Source organism: Sceloporus occidentalis, unplaced genomic scaffold (genome assembly GCF_023333645.1).
Source record: "Sceloporus occidentalis isolate IW3139 unplaced genomic scaffold, rSceOcc1.0.p SCAF_2, whole genome shotgun sequence".
NCBI classification, from domain to species: Eukaryota; Metazoa; Chordata; class Lepidosauria; order Squamata; family Phrynosomatidae; genus Sceloporus; species Sceloporus occidentalis.
This window is the reverse complement of record NW_028316982.1, coordinates 194,741,054-194,763,177: the sequence shown is the minus strand read 5'-3', so window position 1 is coordinate 194,763,177 and position 22,124 is coordinate 194,741,054. Positions and strand designations below refer to the sequence as shown.

General features: G+C 51.7%; 1 protein-coding gene across 8 annotated transcripts in view; it reads left to right on the top strand.

The window, feature by feature from the left end:
* The window catches only part of BCOR (BCL6 corepressor), a 165,616-nt gene that overhangs the window by 47,678 nt on the left and 95,814 nt on the right, over positions 1-22,124 (top strand). For 2 of the 8 annotated variants that reach the window (XM_089511849.1, XM_089511841.1), the window contains exon 1: positions 18,473-18,641. The exons of 1 other annotated variant lie outside the window; for it this stretch is intronic. The gene's annotated coding sequence lies outside the window, so the exon portion shown is untranslated. Of the gene's footprint in view, positions 1-11,092; positions 11,129-17,802; positions 18,236-18,472; positions 18,642-18,745; positions 19,045-22,124 lie in introns of those variants that run through there. 5 more of the 8 variants (XM_089511845.1, XM_089511843.1, XM_089511848.1 and 2 more) reach the window with 5 other exon arrangements.

Below are 22,124 nucleotides of genomic sequence, written 5' to 3'. Positions count from 1 at the left end.
GAATCTTGGGAATACAAAACTATACTTCCCAAATTCCCTACCACTGAACCAGGGCAGTTAAAGCAGTCCCAGACTGGATTATTTCTGCAGTGTGTTTTGGAGCTAAGGTTCAGTTCCCAGCGAAGTCATGAAACCCACTGGGTGACCTTGGAATCAGTGGAATATCCACCATGTGAGGGAAGTCACTTGTTGTCATCCTCATCAGAAGGCAATGGCAAACCTCTTCTGAACAAATCTTGCCAAGAAAATCCCATAATTGCTTCGCCTTAGGGTTGCCATAAACTGGAAACGACTTGAAGGGGCACAACAAAAAGAGAGCAGCAAAGACTGCCTTTTCAACCCTTTACTTTCCTTCTCTGGTGGGAAGCCTGTGACCTTCCAGACTCGGTCGCAAGTAGCTTTCTTCACCTGGCTATTGGCTCTGCTGGCTAGGGACTATGGGAATTGGAGCCCAGGGGCATCTGGATGGCTGCAGGTTCCCCGCCAATGTCCTGGCAAGCAAATAGAAAGAAGGGTCCCCATGACTTCATGGAATATTTAGGCCTCTGTGCTGTCTGTCTTCTGTTGTATAGTTAGCACACTTTGGATCTGAGCTCCACTGTTTTAGAGATTAGGTATGAAGACTATAATCTGGTGTTTGTTGTTGTTTGTTGTTGTTGTGTTTCCGACTTAAGGTGTCCCTAAGATAAACCTATCCTAGGATTTTCTTGGCAAGTTTCTTCAGAGGAGGCTTGTCATTGCCTTCCCCTGAGGCTGAGAGAGTGTGACTTGCCCAAGGGCACCCAATGGGTTTACATGGCTGAGCAGATTCCGTTCCTCTAGATTTTCTCTAGAGTAAGCCTATAATAACCCGTCCGGTTGTTCTGAGAGCTTCCATCTACATAGTCCTCATGTTGCTAACTCCATTTCTTTTACTAGCCATGGACATTTAGGCCTATTCACATCCCTGGAACCAATTTCCAGGTAATAATTTTCAGATGGGGATAGCGCAGCCAGACATTGCCATAGACTGGCTTGTTTATCCCTCACATGGTAGATATTTCACTGATTCCAGAAGCAACGTGGCCTGCAAGAGTCTTCACTTCAGCTGCATTTCACCAGCTGCTGGTTTCTGGCAAGGGCCTGTCCAGTGAGAGCAATTGGTGTCTAGTTTACAAAAGCTTACGCCATCAGAAATGCGTGTCAGGTGTCCCAACAGCCTTTGTTGTTTTGTCCCTTATCTAATTGAGTGTTATCTTCAGACTGCGGGGGGGGGGGGGGGGTTGGGACGACCCATGGTGAAACCTAGCAAAAGCTCCATATGGAATGGAGAAACATTGTAGTAGTAGTCTGATAGAAAGGAGGGCGCCTTCAAAACATAATCTCCATGAATCAGGCATCTCAGACAGTGCAGTACAGGTTCTGCTGTGTTCTCCTCCTCCTCCTCCGAACAACCTTGTGATGGTAGGGGAAGGAGCCCAAGTGATGGCTGTGCCAGTCCTGAAGGCTGCTGATCCCTGCCTCCCTTGAAAAGCCTTATCTTTGACGGGGTGCCACGCGATAGGAAAGCATATGGTTAACCCGTGAGGACGGTTTCACACAGGCAAGCCATTCGCTGGGGGTTGCAGTGATGACTTCTCTACAGACCTTACACACACACACACACACACACACACACCCCGGTACGAGTGTAGCGCTGCTCTCTATCCACTCGCAGGCAAAAACGGGAAACGATTTGCAAAGTTCAAAAGCCTTGATTCCCTAGTGGTCCAGACATGTTGGGATACATCCCCCAACATCCCTACCCCACAGGCGGCGTGGGAGGGAAAGGGACCAGCCTGCCCTCTCTTCCTCCTCCCCCCTTTTTTTGGGAGGGGGAAAGCACGTGTCCCCCCCTTTTTCCTTTTGTTTTCTGAGTCATGCAGCTGCAGTCACCGGAGTGGAGAACAGGAAGACAAACGGGCTTTCCTTTGAAATAATATATTGAGTTCCGCCCTGGCAGTTCGTCAGACTGAAGGGAAGCTTTCGGGTGAGCTGAGGGCAGGGCTGGAGCTGTGGCTGCCCTTTGGTCCTCTCCTTGGTCCTCTTCCTTTTTGGACCCAAAGAGTCAGAGAGGAAGGGGATCTTCGGTGGTGCAGCCTACGGTATGGCTGCATCTGCACTGCAACAGCTTGACAACGCTTTAACTATCATGGCTGCATCCTATGGAATACTGGGATTTGTAATTTGCTGAATTTTGGGATTTGTAGTTTGACACCACAGGCTCTCTGGCCTAAAAGAATAGATATCTCACAAAACTGCAGATTCCAGGATTCCGTAGCATCCAGCTGTGGCAGCTGAAGGGGTGTCAAACTGCATTATTTCTACAGTGCATACGCAGCCTATGTTGCCTGCTTTGAGAAGAAAGGGAGCCTCCTCCTCACCATAAAACCCTGGTTTAGATGGGAAGGGGAGCAAACTGAGAATCTTTAAGACAAGGCAGTTTAGGCGCCCGAAAGGCCTGGGTCCTTCTTAAATAATCCTCCCTGTATACCATCCCCTGTGACCTTTTCAACGGCAGGATTACCTGCATGGCTCCAACAATGTGGTAATCCGACCTCTCCTGCATGATCTCCCCGCCTCATGTGCAGCTGCCCTACAGAGCTGCCTAATGGGTTCCAGCGTTTCAGAGATCAGGAGCCTGGATTAACAAATCCTTCCAGTTTCAGTAATCCCAAACGCTGAGAGTTTGGGCCTGTAGCAGACCGGTGCAGGCATGGCCTGGTTAGTTTGGCAGTGACTTGGATTAATTTGGGTAGAAGGAGTGTGGTGTTTCTGTGTGATTTTGAAGGAGGGACAATGCCCCCGCCTCCCAAAAAGAGCCAGTTTGTGGACCAATATGCTGGCTATAGGGGTCGGATTCACAAAACCAGTGAAGCTGGGGAAAGGAAACAGAGATTACACTTGTAGAAATCTCTCGAATTTAATAGAAATACAATAAAACCCACAAAGGAGGAATATCTCTTCAGCTACCCCTGAATATGTTGCTTGAAGTTCATTGAGATTCCCAGCTGGGTGTTGTTGGCCAATCGGCCTGTTTCTAGATGTGACAGTTGTCATCTGGGAACCAGGTCTTCTTTGGTTTGAGAGTCCGGTTGACCATTATGGCAAAAGTGCTACCCAAACTGTCCAAAGTGTCCCATCCCCCCCAGCCTTCTAAGGGACAGGCTTTGAAAGTCTCTCTCATTTAAATGTCTTCCCACTCTTTGTATCCCGAAATAATGGCTCTGGCTCGCAAACGAGGCGTTTCAGATCTGAGAGAGAGTTGTCAGCAACATTTTGTGTAAGACAGAGGTTCTTAACATTGGTTTCTGACTTTAAGAATAAAGAAGCCACGGAGTGCTTGGACGGGCTGGAAATCATTATCAGAGTTTGCCGCTCTTTATTTTAACGACCACACTTACTTCTCCTTCTCCTTCTCCTATGCTTTTAATTCATTAAAAACACGCGCCGAGAGAATGGCTGCTAGAGCCCCTCTTCCATATGCTATTTCTGCAGCCCGGCTCCTAACGATCCCGCCTTGTCATTTCCTCGGGCTCAGGCAGGCCAAGAAAAGAAGGAAGAAAGAGAAGCAATCGCGGTTGTTGATGCTCCCTCCTGAGAGCTCCTTTGCCTTGAACGGAAAACCCAGCCGTTTGGAGACCTCCTTGCCCGCCAGCCTTGGCCTCCTCCCCGCAGCCTACAGTCTCTCGTGGTCACGAATGGGCCTGGTCGCTTCTGCAGCCTGGAGGTCTCTCAAAGGAGAAGCCCCCCGGGGGTCGAGGAGCCCAGACTGCCACCAGTCTCTTCCCCAGGCAGCCCAGGGAACAAGGGATGGATCCACTCACTCACTCCCATCCCTCCCTCAATCTCCCTTTCCAGCAGAAGGTGCCTGAGAGGATGATTCATCCCTCGCATCTAGTAATTAAAACAAAAAGCCGGGGTCGGGAAGTTAATGGCGTTCTCCCTTCGCAGTTCGGTCAAAGTGAGGCCTGGTGGTCCTAATTCGTACAGCAGGCGGGGGGGGGGGGTAAACCCCTGTCTCAGGCTACAGACAGTTGGATGCTAATCGACATGGGAAAGGAAAGGGCCCTCCCCCCTCCATATCGAGATGTTGTTGGGCTGTATTTCCCATCCTCCTTCACCTTTGGCTGCCATGCCTAGTGATAACCAGTGGGACTTGCAGTCCAACAACACCTCCCCACAGCCCCCGTGAAGCTTTTGTTTGACAAGCTGGATTTCAAGGGGCCTTAGTGGTTTGAGTATTGGACTATGACTCTGGAGACCTGGGTTCGATTTCCAGCTGGGCCATGAAATCAACTGGGTGATCTTGGGCAAGTCACACTCTCTCAGAGGAAGGAGATGGCAAACCTCCTCTGAACAAATCTTGCCACAAAAATCCTAATATAGGGTTGCCTTAAGTCAGAAACGACTTGAAGGCATACAACACACAGGAATGCACACCACCATACATTCTTGCAGTCTGAACTGGTTGTGGTGGTACACTTTCAGCAGACATATTTTCCAACACAATGAGAACTAGGTCCCAGTCCTGAGGTGGAAGCCCATCCTCTGGTTGCTTCATGCCTATTGTACTCTCTTGCTACCTTGACTGTGGTTGGTCTTCACTTCTACAGGGATTTAAAGCCCAGGATGCAGGTGGCCGAGTCTGTTTGGAGGCAGCTTCCTCTGGCTAGGAAGTGTAAGGCTAAGCTGGTAAAGTGCAGCCTAGTCTTTGGTCCAACATGTAAGAAAGACACTCTGCCTATGCTCAATGGCACTCTGTTACCACAGATGTTGCAAGGCTTGCACCAATTCGTGTGCAGTTCTGGTTACAAATAAACTTGGCTTAATCCCCTGGGAAAAGCTCTCCTTTTCTTCATTGATACCTGGGATGGATAGGTGAAGGATCTCTGCTCAGCCCTGGATGCTGAATCTTTAGTACCTATAGACTCATAACTTCGCATGGCTGGGTTTTCATAAAAATCTCACCAAGTAGGAGTTGGCATGAAACCACTTCAAAGCTTGGAGGCGGGAAATAAACAACTTGCTAAATGGGCTGCTGTTGTTGATGTGGAGGGAGAACACACACACACATTCTGGCAGCAGTCCTCCAGACACACGTGTCAACTGAACTTAATCTGGATGAGGAAAGTATGACTTAAGTAGGACACGTAAACCTGGAAGCACTGAAGAGACCTCTCCTAATCTAAAACAGCATGGCCTAGTGGTTTGAGTACTGGACTATGGCTCAGGAGGCCAGAGTTCCATTCCTTGCTGGGCCATTAAACCCACTGGGTGACTTTGGGCAAGTCACATGCTCTCAGCCTTAGGGGAAGGCAATGTCAAACCTCTCCTGAACCAACCTTGCCATGAAATGTTGGTGATATTTCCAACATGAAAACCCCATCATAGGTTCGTCTTAGGGTCGCAACGAGTGGGACATAACTTGAAGGCACCCAGCAACATCTGATCTAACCTTCCTCGACTGCGTTGGGACTGGGGCGGGATGATGGGAGCAGTAGTCCAATCCTGTCCTTCGCTATAGCCATGCTGAAGGACAGAGAGGAGAAGAAGGTCATGATATGGAGGGAGGAGGGGAAGAGGCGGGTGCTATCCTTCCCTAAGCGTTGTTTCTCCCCTCTGACTCGCCCCCTGGCCAGCGGGGCTTGGCCTCATGGCAGCTGCCTCCTCCTGCGAGCAAGGAGAGCCGACTGGCCAGGGTTGCAGACAGTAGCCCTTTCACAGCAGTGTCACCATCGAGCCCTCCCTGATTGGCTGCCCGAGGAGTGCAAGGGCCAGTCCTCTCCTGCCAGCCCTGTCCCTGGCTTCCTCTGCCCTCCTGCAACCCAGGAATGAAAGACAAGAGAGGCGGAAGCCGGCTCCAGCTCTGCCTCGGTGCATTTATATGAGCGAGCGAGTGAGAAAGAGAAAGCACACGTTCGCGTTCGCTCTGCTGGAAAGAGCTGCTCTTGGTTGGCGAGTCCCCTTGGAAACACGCCCAGGATTTCCAGCCCCAACGTGCAAACCATCAAAATGGCCGAGGTAGTAAACAGCCACAAGTGGCTGCAGTTCAGCCCGCAATCAACTGTGGCTGGGGTGGGCTAACCCCCTCCTCCCCTTGCTTTTTAATTGAGCTTGAACGAAATATGTTCCTCCGGGAAGATAAATCGAGTCTTTCCAGTTAGCAAAAGTGGTTCATTTTGCCCGTCCTCAAGTGCAGGAAAGATAAGGTCCCTGGTGGTTCAGATACACTGGGGTAGGATCAGCTACATTGCTTAGGTGGAGGGACTGGTTTCTACATTGCAAAGAATTCTCCCCTGAGTAGAGTGGCTTCAAGAATAGTTGTGTGTTGTTTGAAGACTGTTGTAGTTGCTTTTGTTGTCATCGTGGGGGTTAAATCTCTGGAAACACCTGATACAACATAGTTTCTTTGTGGGTTTTTTGGGCAATTTGGCCATGTTCTAGAAGAGTTTATTCCTGACATTTTGCCAGCATCTGTGCCTGGCATCTTCAGAGAAGAAGGCAGCCACAGATGCAGGCTGAATGTCAGGAATATAGTCTTCTAGAACTGAGTCACATAGCCCCAAAAAACCACAAAGAAATGATGGATGCTGGCCATGAAAGCCTTTGATTTCACCTGATACAACGTTTATTTACTTGAGATGCAAGCCCCTGTTTAGGATCCAGGAGGTCAACGTTTGGGGGAAAATACATTTTTGAACTCCAGTCCCTCAGACAACAGGGCCAGTGAGGGAGTTTATGGGAACTGTAGCCCAAATAAATGTTGGGGTGGGTACAAGCTAAGCATAGCTGCTGGTGGCCATCCTGCAATGCCCAACTTCAGGTTGAGTTGTGTTGCAATCATTGTACATTCACTTGGGAAGGAACTTCTTATTAATGTTGAGGGATTTCTGCACCAAGGAGGAAAAAAAACACCAAAAATACAACTTGAGTTGTTACTGTATCTCTAGTTTTCTATGATATGCTTATATGTGGGGAGGAGAGGGGTAATGTTTTGACTGACTTCATCTTGTTAGTCATCTCTGGTATTTATTTGCTTAAGTTCACTTTCACAATATCTGTTGGTGAGAGGAGTGCAAGAGCAAAATGAATGTCTGTAGCGGGGTGGGATGTGTGCACAATGGAAAGGTGAAGGCCTGAGAGGCAGGCCTAGATCCAATTCTTAATCCCAACTAGAGGAGACCTACTGAATCAACCACTGAATGGTAAACCAAGACTTATGCAGTTTCCATTGATTTGCTCTAGTTGAGATTGGCAATTCGATTTGGGGGGAGTGGCTTTGTTTCAAGTGTTGTGACTCTTGAAAAATAAACAGTCACATAATGCTCTTACCTTGAGATGCTAATGTGTATTACTTCAGTGACTTCCAGTTATGAGTGCTCTTGAGGCCCTGCCTTTGTAGCCCCAAATCTTACTCTGAATTTTGTATTCAAGATCCCATCCTAAGCCTATTTGTTTTTCTGAAGTAAGCCCTGCTGATTTTGATGGAATTAAATTTCAAGCATACACCCTTGGTGTATTTTTCTGTTTATGATTCAATTGTAATTTGTATTTAAAAAGCACATTTCCTTGAAATAACCAGAGGGGTTTCTATAAGGGTAGGGGGGCAGATATTGATCTTGGTTAATCCCTCCCCCCCACCCCACAACCTGCATCTATTTTAATTAAAGAGAAATAAATGGAAGTTTTAATTTCAGTTTTCCAGCACCTATTTATACTTAGAACACGGACAGCCAGCATGGCATAATGGTTTGAGTGTTGGGCTATAATTCTGGAGACCAGGACTCGATTCCCAGCTGAGCCATGAAACCCCCTGCATGACCTTGGACAAGTCACATACTCTCAGCCTCAGGAGAAGACAATAGCAAACCTTATCTGAATAAATCTTGCCAAGAAAACCCTATGATAGGATTGCCTTAGAGTTACCATATACCCGAAACAACTTGAAGGCAACAACTACTGCCCTACTTGTAAATATGGGTTTAATGCTTTCTGTTCAGAAACAGTGGAACAAGTGGGGCAATTAATGTCATACCTTTTTGGTTGGCCTAATAAAGGTGTCATCAACAATATGGACTTTGGGATTTGTTTTATGGTCAAAGTGCTACCTCTGAATTTTTTTTTATCACTTCAGAACTGTTCAGTTCATACTGCATATGGGATGCCTGGGGACTGGTTTCTCCCTTAAAAATAAAAACAACCCCTTGCAACAGGAAAAGGAGATGTCAGGAAGAAGGGCTCCAGTGTTGCCTTTCCATTCCTAACAGGATGGGTATTATCTACTGTAGGCACTGTGGGGATTTTTGTGAGGGCATTCTAATGTATGGGCTTCCTGTTAGCATCTGAACCACGAATCCTCATCTCAGCTGCTGTCCATTGGTGAGTCTAGGCCTTGGAAAGGTGAGATGCTGTGATGGAAAACAGGGACATATTCTGAAACCTATTTGTTCCTCAGTGTCTCTTCCACCTAATGTTGTTTCTACCTCCACCACAGAGAATCACTACGTTCTTTAGAAGAAAATGGAGTGGAACAGAGTTCTGGGTTTTTGTGAAAAAAAGGAGAAGCCCCGAATAGGAGAGATTGTTTAATCTCACCAGCAGAGTTAGTTCTTCACAGCAGAATATATGTGAGCAGAAATTTAGATCCACTCTTGTTCTCCCAGATCATCAAGACAGAGTCTTAGATTGAGAGTAATATAAAAGTAAATTTACTTACCAAATCATGTGCATATTAACACACAGGTCAGACTTTATGTTGCAAAGAAGAAAAATTAGGTAGGAAGAAGTTCACATGTTTCTGGAGAAAGTTTTCTCAGCATGCTAGGGAGTCATGGTACTCTGTGCAAGAACAAAAGGAGAAGGAATGGCGATGTCCCCAGGGGCAATGGAGAGGTGTGCTCATAAACAGGAAATGAGGGAGGAGGGGGGGCTGTTTGTAAAACAATAAAATATCATATCTTATGCATGCATTCCTAGAAGGTCTCAGCATGAGAAGTTGCTATACCCAACAAGTTCAAAGGATATAAAACCAATATGCTGCTGTTATTGTTGTGGGCCTTCAAGTCCTTTTTGACTTGTGGTGATCCTGAGGCAACCATATCACTGAGTTTTCTGAAGGTGGGTGACTTGCCCAAGATCACCTTGGGATAGTGATGTTCAAACTCTGGCCTTTCCAAGTGTTTTGGCCTTCAGCTCCCAGCATCCCAGACCATTAGCCAAGGTGGGTGAGGCTTCTGGGAGCTGAAGTCCCAAACACCTAGAAGACCAGAGTTTGGACATAACTGCTCTAGGGAGTTTCCATATCAGAACAAGTATGTGAACTCTAGTCTCCAGAGTCCTAATCCAATCTTCAAACCACTACACTTCAAACTCCATATTGGCTCCTGCCAGACCTCTATATTGACTTTGGGCTTAAGGCTTGGTTCTCACCAATTTTTAGTGCCTTCTCGTCCATTCCTATGGTTTTCTTGGAAAGATTAATTCTAAAGAGAATGTGACTTGCCCAAGGTCACCTAGTGAGTTTCCATGGCTGAGAGGAGATTTGAAACCCAGTTTCTCAGAGTCCTGGTCCAACACTCACACTACTGGGCTCCACCCATCCCTACCAAAGGACAAAGGGCTGTTTCTCCTTTGCCCACGTAGCCATAGTTGAAACAATCATCAATAGGTGAGCTCTGCTTTCTAGACTCCTTTGGACTTAGGTGACCCCATGGAATTCCATAGGGTTTTCTCAGGCAAGGAATACTCAGAGGTGATGGTCTTGCTAGTTGCTCCTTTGAAATATAATTTTAGAGTACATAGGCCCCAAGATCAGAAAGAGGTAGCTAGCTGCAATAGATAAATCCAGATCTTGTTAAGGCCACGTTAAATGTATTCTTGAAATGAGATAGGAATTCTTTACACACCCCAAGATGACAACTGAACAAAGGGCAACTTTCTCTTTGACTCACTTTGCCCCACCGGAGCTTCTTTTCAAAGCAAGGGATGTTTGGAGGCGGAAAGAGAGACTTTTTGTGTGCTTTCCCTCAGTCGTCGGTGTGCTGCCTCTCTGTGTCACATGGCTGACAAAATCTGAAACATGTTCTTTCCTGTCTAATGGCTGCGCCGGAGTTTCGTGTGTGTGTGTGTGTGTGTGTGTGTGTGTGTGTGTGTAGAGGCCAGGGCAGACGCCAACTGGCGTTTCCCCAAGCGGAACGGCAACTAGGCATTGCTCAAAACAACCAAACCCTGAGCCTGACTGGTGTCTTACTCGGAAGGAGTAAGTTTCCAAAGAGAACTTACCCTGAGTCAGTTTGCTTAGGACCGCAGCCCAAACCGGTGAGCCTTTCCAAAAGGGAACCCGATCCCTGTTCCAGCTTGGAGGCTTGTGTCTGGGGTGGACTGACTCTTTGCAGCCTGGAGGCTTTTGCTGTGCCAGAAAGGGGGTTGAGGACCGAGGAGGAGGCCGTTTTGATCGCTCTGTGCAGAGAGAACAACAGCAGAATCCCTTGGCCCAGGAAAAGATGGGCTAACGTGCCAGGTGTGTGTCCGGCACAGTGTCTCCCTCTCTCCCTGTGTTTATGTGTTTGTGTAAACGAAGAAGTAGATAAATCCTTTAAAAATTTCCCGTCCTCTCTTTCTAAACCCGGCGTAGGGAGAAGCGGCCAGACCTTCTGCGTCAGGCCAGCCCAAGGTGGCCTTGTTTTGTTATTCCGATTTCTCCCCGCCAGCCCGGCCCTCCTCCCCTTCCCAGCCATTAAAGCCAGACTCCCGGGAAGCGGCGGCCCTGGCTTGATTTAAGGCCCCACTCCAGCAGGGCCATTCCGAGCTCAGGGTAACGCCGCGGCGGGGTTATTTATAGGCTCTCTGCCCAGCAGCCCCCCTTTACGCCACCCTCGGCGCTTGGTGTGCGCTCTCCTCTCTCGGAGCGGAGCGCTAATGAATTTAATCCCGGCGACACCCTTCGAGGAAGCAGGGAGGGAGGCGAGCAACGGCGAGGAAGGGAGACGAAAGGACTGAGTCACCCGCCGAGGTTGGTCGGGCTCCGCCAGGCAAGCAGGAGGCCTCCCCCTTGGCCCGGGAAAGAGCAGATGTCCTCACCGCCAAGGAGGACTGGGCACTGCGAAACGTAGGACGTTCCCAAATAATAATGATGATGATAATAATAATAATAAGTAGGCCATTGCAAAAGAAAAGCGGGGGGGGGGAAACCACTCGCAGAAATAGAAATGCATGCTTCTTAGCTATGCCGCAAAATGGAGGGCCCTTTTGGAAGGCTGACTTGGAGGACGTGTCCAGGAAAAGGAGGACGTCTGGTCACCCTGGGGAAAGGGGGCTGGTGGAGGAGAAACGCCCGGGGGCAGAGCTGGTGTGTGTGTGTGCGAGAGAGAGAGAGAGAGAGAGAGAGAGTCCCTCCTCGCCTAGCCAGCTAGTTGTCGTTGTTCTTGTTGTGTTCCTCTAAGTCATTTTTGATTTATGGTGACCCTCAGGCGAACCTATCTTACAGGGGTTTCTTGGCAAGTTGCTGGCCACTGAGGCGGAGACAATGTGACTTAAAGAAGGTCACCTCGTCTGGGTTTCTAGGGTCGAGCTGAGGTCCAAAATAATCCATTGTGGGGCCGCTTTAACTGCCCTGGCTCAGTGCTAACCGAACCCTGGGAACTATAGTTTATTTTGGCACCGGAGCTCTCTGACAGAGAAGGCTAAATGTATCACACATCTACAGAATCCCAGAATTCCCTAGCATTGAGCCTGGGCAGTTAAAGCGGGCTCAAACTGGATGATTTCTGCAGTGTGTTTTGGACCTAAAATGTGAATCCTGAATCTTCAAGAGTTGTAGTAGCCCGACGCTCAAACTACTGTGCCGCGCTGGCTGTCCTTGTTGGGATAAGGCGAGAGGCCAAAAGCAGCCAAAGGCCAGGAGTTTCTTTCCTAGTCCTGCAGTGAGGCCTCCTTCCCTCGGCCTTTCCTTGAAACCAGCGGAGGCGTCCTCGGGAGGAGGATAAATGCTCCCTGCAGGGGGGCTTGGTATAAGCCTGCCCCTCCCGGCCCTCCAATGCCGCCGGTTCCCTGGGTTCCTTCTGCTAAGTACCATCCAGGGCGCCTGGGTCCTCTACGGCTGGCTGCCTTGCTCCTCAGGCTCGTCTCTTCCTCCAGCGCAGCTCACAACAGCCTGACCTCCGGGTCAGCTCCCCAAGGAGGGGAAAGGGAGGGAGGAGGGAGGAGAGAAAGGAAAGAAAAGAAGGAAAGAAAGAAGGAAGGGGGCTGGAGACTGCGGCCCTGGTCCTGCGAGCTTGCTGTTGAGCAAGACTGGGAGGGAAGGGAAGAGAAGAGAAGGGGAAACACCCACCACTAAAACCAGGGAGCCACGATGGACTGGGGAGACCCAAGGGACACGGAAAGAGCATACACACACACACACACACACCTTCACTTCTAGACTTCCTCCTCAAAGGCATTGCCCAGGAAAGCCCTTCTTTGGAAAAAGCCTATCTGCTTCCGAGGGATCGCTCTAGGTGTGAAAATTGCAGGCGGTCATGAGTTGCTGTTTCAGAAACTGGCCAAGCAGTGGCCTTAAAGGAACTCATCGCTCCTCAGAATCCCAGCATTGGAGTTTGGTGAGATGAGCTGCGTCCAAGCTCTCTTAGGTGTTCTTTGTGAAGGCTTTGTGTTCCTCATATGCGCTGGGGCTTTCTTAATTGGGCTGAGGCCTGGACCTGTAAGCAGTGATCCTCCTAGGGTGGGCCTCCCATGAAGATGTGGGCTTCTGCAGAAGGGTAATGACAAATAAAAGATGTTCCTTTTGTTGAGGTGAGATTCCACCTCAGTGTTAGGAAGAACATCCTGACCTGTTGGGTAGTAGAATAGGTGGAGTCTCCTTCTTTGGAGGTTTTTAAACAGAGGCTGGATGGCCTTCTATCAGGGGTGCTTTGATTCTGTGTTCTTGCATGGCAGGGCATTGGACTGAATGGGCCCTTGGGGTCTCTTCCAACTCCATGATTAGTATGTGAAGTCAAAGGCTTTCATGGCTAGCATCCATAATTTTTTGTGGGTTTTTCAGGCTATGTGGCCATGTTCTAAGAGTTTATTCCTGACGAATGCCAGCCACAGATGCAGGCCAAACATCAGGAATAAACTCTTCTAGACGTAGGTAAAGTCAATTGCTTAACTAGATCTACAAGAATTGGAACTAACAATAGGTCCTAGGCTAGGGTGTTATCATTACTCCGGAAATGACATTTCAAATGTAAAATGAGTAGCCTTTACCAGCAAAGGGCAATATTTGCTTATCCCGACAAAGCAGCCAAAGTGAGAGCGGAGTATTTGCAGGAGGGCTTCCTTTCCCCTCGCCCATTTCCTCTCTTTTTGGCCAGAGAAAAATATATTCAAGAGTGTGCTTCGTCTAATAACTTTTAATGTCTAGCCTTAAAATGGCTTTATAAAAAAATAGCTTTACAGAGTATAATAGGCCAGGTGTCATTGTGCTCGTTACCAGAGACTGAAAAAACCTGTGGGATGGATGGAGTGGTGTTGGAGTTTTTTTTCTTCTTCTCCCAGATGCAAACCTCATAAACCGGCTACAATATCCTGCCACCCCAGCTCCCTTGCAGGCATTTCAGAGGAAGCATTTCCACTGCAACCTTCCTCATTTGCAACCTGCCCTCCCCTTCTCTTAAGAGCATTTTAACCTACTGCCTGGGAAATCGATGGCTTTTGTCATTTGTATCAGCTGTTTAAGAAGCTGAAAAGCTTGTGTGCTGAGGGTTTCGGGTTACAAACGGCAGATATCGCTCACTTCTGCTTTGGAAGAGAAGAGACTCTCTTTTCCTCCCTTCCCCCGCTTCTTAGCACAGGACCAGTGTGGGGTGAAGTGGTTTGATGTCGGACTGAGCCAGGGTTTGAATCCCCTTTCGGCCACGGAAACCCACTGGGTTCAAGTCATTTACCCTCAGAGGAAGCCAATGGCAAACCACCTCTGAACAAATCTTGCCAAGGAAATCCTCAGAGAAGGTCGCCCACTCGTGACAACGTAGGGAGGCCCATTATTGTTGTTATTGCTGTTGTGTGCTTTCGAGCTGTTTCCAATTTATGGGGACCCTAAGGCGAACCTGTCATGGGGTTTTCTTGGCAAGGTTTCTTCAGAGGAGGTTTGCCATTGCCGTTTTCTGAGGCTGGGAGCATGGGACTTGCCCAAAGTCACCCAGTGGGTTTCATGGCCGAGCTGGGAATCAAACCCTGGTCTTTAGAGTCCTAGTCCAACATTCAAACCATGCTGGTTTTCTTAAAGGCCCATACCTTTCTCTTATATGTGTAAGTGGGGGTAAAAAAATCCAACATAATATCAACCTTCTGATATTAGGAAGATACAGTATACTGAAGCAGCAGCAGATTTCTCTCTCACATGCAAAAATATATGCATACGACCTGTGAGTTTTGCTTGCTTGCTTGCATGCTTTCTTAACCAGATTCTTCCTCTGGCTCTGCATCCAGCCTAAGAGATTCGCATCAATACAGCAGGGGTTGTTGCTGCCTATTGAATAAACCACATGTTAACTAGGGAAAATATTGCTAGGCTGAAGCGTCCCCGCCCCCGCTTCTCTCCCACAGATTCCTGGACCTCGCGACGAAATTAATGTGTGTGTGTTTGTGTGTACAAAGTTGGCTTGCCTTGAACTAGGTAATCACTGGGCCTCTCTTTCTCTCTGCATGCCTACTTGGGTGTAAACAGCTTCTCCACGCCCAGAGGAGACTTGGAGGACTGGAGAGGAAAGGCGAAGCGAGGAGGGTTTGATGCAATCGCCGCCGCCGCAGTCCGTGAGAATCAAATGCCATGCATTTTTCCTGGGCTGCTTCAGGCTCCCCTCCTCCACGTGCTTCGTTCCTCGCCACAGGCGAGACGCCTTTAATCGGGAGCAGGTTTCCAGTGGGACCTTCTCAAGGTCTGCAGCCCTTTTAGATAAGCCACTAAGCAGGGAGCAGCCATGGCCAGGGAGAGACCCTACACACGTAGGAAGGGAAAAGCGGAATCAAATTGTTGTTGTTGTTGTGTGCCTCCAAGGTTTCCGATTTAGGGTGACCTAAATGAGGTTTTCTTGGCAAGACTGATTCAGAGGGCTGGGGTTGCCACTGCCATCCTCTGAGGCTGACAGAGTGTGTCTTGTGTAAGATCACCCAGTGGGTTTTTCCAAGGCCCAGCCAGGATTCCAACTCTGGTTTCCACCATGCTAGCTCTAATATTTGTTGTTGTTCTTGTTGTTGTTGTTGTTGTTGTGTGCCTTCAAGTCGTGTTTGACTTATGGTGTTCCCTCGCCCTCAGAGGAAGCCAGTGGCAAACCACCTCTGAACAAACTTTGCCAGGAAAATCCTCAGAGAAGGTCACCCACTCCTTGTCAACGTAAAGGCCCATTGTTGTTGTTGTTCTTGTTGTGTGCTTTCAAACCGTTTCCAATTTATGGCGACCCTGAGGCGAACCTGTCCTGGGTTTTCTTGTCAAGATTTGTTCGGAGGGAGTTTGCCATGGCTTTCCCCTGAGGCTGAGAGCATGTGACTTGACCAAGCCCACGCAGTGGGTTTCGTGGCTAACCTGGGAATCAAACCCTGCTCTCTAGACTTGTAGTCCAACACTCAGTATGCCTCCAAGGCAAACCAGAAAGTCCAGCAACTCAGCCCCAAGTCAGACTCAGCGGCTGGTGGCCGGTGAATGCGCACGCCGCCTTCCCCAGCCGGGGTTAACCTTGCAGCCGGCCTCTCGCGGTTGATGCCACCGAGGGCTGGAAAAGACCATCTAGAACCACGATCCTCCGGAGGAAGGAGCGAGCCAGGCCAGGAAGACCGGAGTCGGGAACGCGGCGTGGAGCAGCTGACTTGCCCAGCCAGAAGTAAGCCGATAAGCAAGATAAGGAGCGTGCCAGCCAGGAAGCAAGGAAGAGCCAGAGCGAGAAATCGCCAGCCAGCTCCGGCAGGGCAATGCGGAGAACGGGGTGTGCGTGGCGCCCTCCTCCTCCGCCCCCGGCCCCAGATTCACACGTCAGAACAGAAAACGTGTCTGGGACTTTCAGAGCCTGGCAACCACGCGTTCTCTTTCCGAAAGCAAGAAAAGAGAAGCAGTTTGGCCACTCCGGAAAGTGGCTGTTGCGAAAGGATTATTTTCCATTACACTAAAGAGGCGGGATGACGGGGGGGGGGGGGCAGAAGAGAAAGAACCCCCCCTCCATAAAAACCCAGGAAGGGCGATCCAAATGCAAGAGGGGAATGAGGAGCGGTGCAGGGTGCAGGGGGGCGATAAAACAAATAAAACCCGGGAACACTGGAGGAGAGAGTGACGGTTTGTGTGTTTCTGGAAAGAGGAGATAAAGGGGAAACGGCGGGTTTGGAGGGAGACTTAAAATACAGGTTGGAGGGGGGGGGGGTTGAAGGCGGGCGCCGCGCGGTTATCTGCGCTAAGAAAAGAGGGTTGCGAGGCATTTCCCCCGGGGAGGAGTGGTGGCCCGATAAGATGGGAAAGTGCCTGAAGGAAGAGGTGGGGGTTTGAAGGAAGAAAACGTTCCTCTGTGGGTGGCAATGGGGCGCCCCATGATGGGGGTGGGTGCGGAGAGAGAAAGGATGCGGGGAACAAAGAGCCAGCGCTTCTGTTGCTGTTGTTGTTTTTCAGGGAAATGCCACCCGAAGAACGGGGCAAAAGTGGGTGGAAGGAGAGGAAGGATCCTGAATTCCCCGCACTTGAGACCGGGGGGGGGGGAGGGCAGGATCTTCCTTCTCCCTCTTGACTCAGGGAAGGTCACCAGGGAAGCCGTTCTTAGCGTTCAAAAGACTCGGGGATGGTGGGGGGAAGGAGGGAAGGCGTGCCCCATAAACGATCCAGGGGCAAGAGGCGAATGATAATATCATAGAGTTGGAAGAGATCCCAAGGGCCATCCAATCGAACCCCATTCTGCCATGCAGGAATACATGATCAAAGCACCCCGACAGATGACCATCCTGTTTCAAAGCCTCCAAAGGGCTAAGGGAGAAAGAAAGAAAGAAAGAAAGAAAGAAAGAAAGAAAGAAACGGAGGGGCAGATCGTGTGGTGGTGAAGAAGAAGAGCCCTCGCTGGGCTGGGCTAGAGAGGGAGGCAGGGAGGAAGGGAAGCCGAGTGGGCGACCGAGGCGGCCTCTCGCCAGCAGCGTCTGGCTGCGCCTAATGCTTCTTCCTCTTCCTCTTCCTCTGCTGCTGCTGCCGATGCTGCCGGAGCTTTGACAGCTTGGCGAAGCGAAGGGAGAGAGCTTTATGGTAATTGCAGCTCTCCACTGGCCTTCTGGGTAGCGAGCGAACGAGAGAACTGAGCCCGAGCCGAGAAAGGCGCCTGGCTGAAGGGGGGGGGGGAAGGGGGGAAGGCGGGCGGAGACTTTCCTTTTCAAGCTCTTCTGGTCAAAAGGAGCGCGGAGTCTCCTCAGGACGCCCTCAGGCAGAGAAAAGCAGGGCTGGGGACAGAGGGAGAGAAGGAGGGGAGGCACGGAAACAGGGAAGGAGGAAGAGGAAGAGGAGGAGGAGGAGGAGGAGTGGGGAATCAATTAAGGCGATAAAGCGGAGAGTTTTTTTTGAAAGAAAAGGAGGGCAAGCAGGAGAGAGTCGCTGTTTGGGGGAGCGCGGGGGCGAGGGAGGCTCTCCTGCTTCTGCTGCTGCCGCTGCTTCTGCCTCTGCTGGCGGCGGATCCCTCAGTGCTGAGTGGGGGGGGGGGGAGGGAAGGAGAGGCAAGAAAGGGGGCGGGGAAGAGGAGGGGAGGAGAGGAAGGGACAGGGAGGGGGCGGCGTGCAGCAGACGGAGCCTGGTCTCCCAGCGGCAAGGTGAGGAAGAGCGGCTTTCCCGGCGGATTCAATCCCCAGAGCCAGCCAGCCCCCTCCGCCTCACCCTCAGCCCCCGAGGCGGAGAGAGCCTCTGCCAGACGCGGAGCAGAGAGGGGAGAGCATGTAGGCCAGCAGCCGTCCAGCTTCAGCCCCCCTCCCCCAGCGACATGGCGCTGCTGCCCAAGGGGAGCCCTCGGGGCTGTTGACCCCTACGGCCTGGAGCCTCCCCCTCCGCCCCACCGAGTTCCGGCAGCGGTGGCAGCCCCTCGGACGGCGGGACCGGTCCAAGCGTCCCTCGGCTCAGGAAGGAGATCCGCAAACTTTTCCCCCTTCGCCTCTCGCCCACCGGAGACTCAAGGAAGGGGACGCGGCGGACACACAGCCTCCGACGGAGCGGAGCAGAGAGACTCAGGTCAGTCCGCGCCCTCTCTCCCTCCTTCCTTCCTTCCTTCGCAAGTCCCGAAAGGGGGAAAGACGAGCCAGACCCGCTCGGAGGAGGTGACTTCTCTCTTTCTTAGACGTCTTTTGCAAGGGATCTCTCCAGAGAAGGAGACCTTTTCCTTCTCCCGGATCTGGAGTTTGTGTGTGGAAGGGGGGGGTAGTGTGTGTGTGTGTGTGAGAGAGAGAGAGAAAGAGAGAGTATGTGTGCGCGCGCAGGCTTGTTTGCGAAGGACACACACACACAGAGACACACACACGGAGAAGGAGAACGAGGCAGGCAGCCTTGGTCCGAGGCCGGCTCTGTTGGGGATCTACCTGAAACGATCCGAGAAAGAAGGAGGAGGAGAAGAAGAGGGCGGAAGGGAGGCGAGTTTGAGGTTAGCCTGAAAAGGGGGCCGGTGGGTGGGGTGTGGCTGGAAGTTTTGGGAGGCTCTGAGGTTGGGAAGGCTAGGGCGGCGCGGCTTTAGACGGGGCGGGGAAGCGGAGAAGGAGACGCGGCCAAGGGGGAAGCGGCCGGGGACGCTCCGTCTGTCTGTCTGCTCCGGCAAGGGAGCAGGAGGAGGAAACGGGTTCCCCCGCCTCTCGTTCCCTTTTCTCCTTCCGATTTGGGAAGGGCTCCAAAAGCCCCACCTCTACCAGCCTGCCCTTCTGGGCTCCCGGAGGGCAGTGGAAGGAGAAGGAGGGAAGGCGACCCAAGGGGACCTCCGCAGGCGAGAGGGCAACCGTCCCGCTGGGCAGCCGAGGTCAAAGAGATGGGCAGAGACCGGACAGGCGAAGGAGGTAAAAAAAGGACCCAAAGGTCTCGGGGGTCTGTGCCTGGAGGGGGGCGCCTGAACGCCGATTGGCAAAGGACTGCGGAGGCGGCGAAGGTTTTTGTTTCCCGGGTTGTTTTTCGAGGCCACTGACGGATCGGAGTGGGAGGCTGCAAGCGGCGTTGTGTGCCAGTTTCGTGGAACTGGGCGGCTGTTGCAGAGCTGCTGGTCCCAGTCCAAACAGTTTGTGTCGGCGCCGGTGGGGGGTCCGGGAAGGGATTTCACGCCTCCTTTGCTTTGCCCCTTGCCCCGCTTGGCTCCCACTGGAGGGAGGCTGAGAACTTGGGGGGGGGCTGGACTGAGGGAGTCTGTTTGCTACCCCCCCCCACTCCTTTCGGGGTTGTGGGAGAGCGGCCTCCGAAGCACGTCGCTTGTTTGTTCTTCGAGGAGAGCGAGTCCGGGGGCGATCCTTCCTGCCTCGCCAAGCGCTTTCGCCTTCAGTTTCTGGCTCCGGTAGTTGCATCTAAGGCCTATAAAAAACGAGGCACGGGAGGAGGGGGGATTCTAGAGAGGAATGCAACTCCTTGCTCCCACGGAAACAGGGTCGGGAGAGAGTCCCATTCGGGCTGGAGAGTTTAGGCTGCATCCACAGTGGAGAAATAACCCGTTTTGGCACTGCTTTCACTCTTTTCTGGTTCAAGGCTATGGAATTCTGGGAGTTCGCTCCGCTCTGGGCCCACAACAAACTCCAACTCCCAGAATTCCATAGCCTTGAATCAGAAAAGAGTGAAAGCAGTGCCAAACCGGGTTATTTCTCCGCTGTGGATGCAGCCTAAACTCTCCAGCCCGAATGGGACTCTCTCCCGACCCTCTTTCCGCCCCAAAAAGCAAAGGTGGCTCCGAGCTAGTCCCAGGCCCTTGGCTGTTCCTCCCTTTGGAGAAACCCCCCCCCCCCGGGCTTTCTTTTGGGAAGGACCCCCGGCGAAAGGTCCGCCTGATCTCGCCTTGCTCCCACGGACAGGATCTGTCAAGCTTTTCTAAACTTTTCCATGACTGCGGCGGCTGCCTGGGAAGGAGGCCCGAGGCCAAAGGGCTGCCTTAGACGGGGCCCCGCCAACTCTCTCGGCCGACAGAGATAAGAAGCCATGGGACTTCTCCTCCCCCTCCCTCCCCACTCCTTGCGGGGAAAGAGCCCTCCAAGGGTCGCCCTCCTTCCTGGCTTGGCTTGGCTTGGGGACCCAGCCTGGCAGCCGGTTGACTCCCCGCTCCTTCCCTCCCCCCCCCCGTGCCCAAGATTGGCACGTTGTGGCTCAGGGAGTTGCGCTTCGTGGCCGATGGCTTGCCTCGTGTTTGCCCCCCATCTTTCTCTTCCTTTCTCCCCTTGTTCCGTCTCTGATCCTGGCACCTGGCAAATCGGCCCTGGGATGCGGGATCGAAGCAGTGTTGATCAAACTCAGGGCTGGGAGCAGCTTGTTGCTGCTTCACTATGAAGTCCAGCAAACTGGAAAGATGGTCTCCCTGGATTTAAGCTCTGGCCGGCGGTTTTGCCTTTGTGGGTTGACTTGATGGGGGGGGGGATGTCCGTGGAAGGCGGTGGGTTTTGTCTTATTTTTTTCTTTCTTTCGCGAACCAGACAGTCTTAATTGCTTTGGGGAGGATTATAAAGCAGGGATTTAATCTCTCCCGTCTGCCCACCCGCTTCCCCAGTTTCCCCCCATCTTCCCAGTTGAGCCACCGAAGGGCTACTCTGCGCCTTAGTTAGGCGACAACCTCTGGATCAATGAATGGCGCAACCCTTTGCATTCTTCCCCAGCCCTTGAGCTCTCCCTCTCACAAAAGGATCGGGAGCCACTTTGGCTCCAGGTGGGGCCAAGGAAGGAGAGGATGGAAGGGAGGCGCCCTGGGAATCTTGGCATCCCCTCGTGCCTGGAAGGGCCCAGAACCAAGGCTTTCTCCCTCCCCTGCTTTCTCCGTCTCCTTTTCCGAGGGAATCCAGGTTTCCTCCCAGTGCAGCTGTGGCACACGAAGCATGGGGGGGGGGGACGTCTTCGGCGGGCGCTGAAAAGGGCAGACAAAATCCCATTTGTCAGGCATGAAGGTGGGCTGCTTGGGGACCGGGGAGCGATGGGGGGAGGTTTGCTTTGGTTCCCTGGAGGCTAGTCCGGCCGGACCGTGTGTTTCTTTCTTCTCCTCCTCCTCTCCAAGGTGAGGAACAGCGGCCGTGCGGAGTGTGTGTGAGTGTGTGTCTTTTCCCTGGTTTTCTTTCGCCGGCTTATGATAGATCGGTCTAGACAGCCGTTCAGACTCCCTGCGAGCGAAAGAACCGGGCCCTGAAAGGGAGAGTGGAGCGCGGAGGGAGAGAGGCGGAGGAAAAGGTCACCGAGAGATTCGGAGCCTCCGAATGGGTCTGGTTAACCCTTCGGGGCTCAGAAAATGCTCGGTGGATGGAGACAGAGATACACGGAGAGACAGAGACAGAGAGATTCAGTGCCCCCGAATCTGTCTGGTTAACCCTTCGGGGGTCAGAAAACCCCAGTTGGATGTATAGATGGATCCCCTTGGTTCCTATATATATAGGTGGGAAGGGGATCTATCTATCTATCTATCTATCTATCTATCTATCTATCTATCTATCTCCCATTGTTGGAGTCCCCTCCCCCCCCACACACTATTGTGGGAGAAAGATGGAATGTAAGTCCTTGAAGCATATATATGTATTATATGTATCCCAAGAGGGATGTGGAGCCCCCTCTGGGTCCCTTGCCTCTTCTTCTTCCATCCCAGTAATGGCTCCCCTTTGCGCCCCAAAGGAAGAGGCGGGTGGCCTAGCGGAAGCCGAGGCGCTCTGGGATCCTCAGGATTACGGCGGAGAGAAGATTTTCCCCCTCTTTCCCACCATGGCTGGGGCCTCCTTTTCGCTGCCCGTGCCAGATCCTTCCGTTCCCAGAAGTTTCCCTCTTGTTTGGGAACTCCGCTTAACCCCGCGTCCTGCCGGGGCAGCGCTAGCCAAGCAGAGAGGAGCAGCAGCACAAGGCGAGCCAAAAGGAGGAGGCGGGGGGGGGGGGGACGGACGTCGAGTTGGAAAGCCTCCGATCGCTCTCAGTCCCG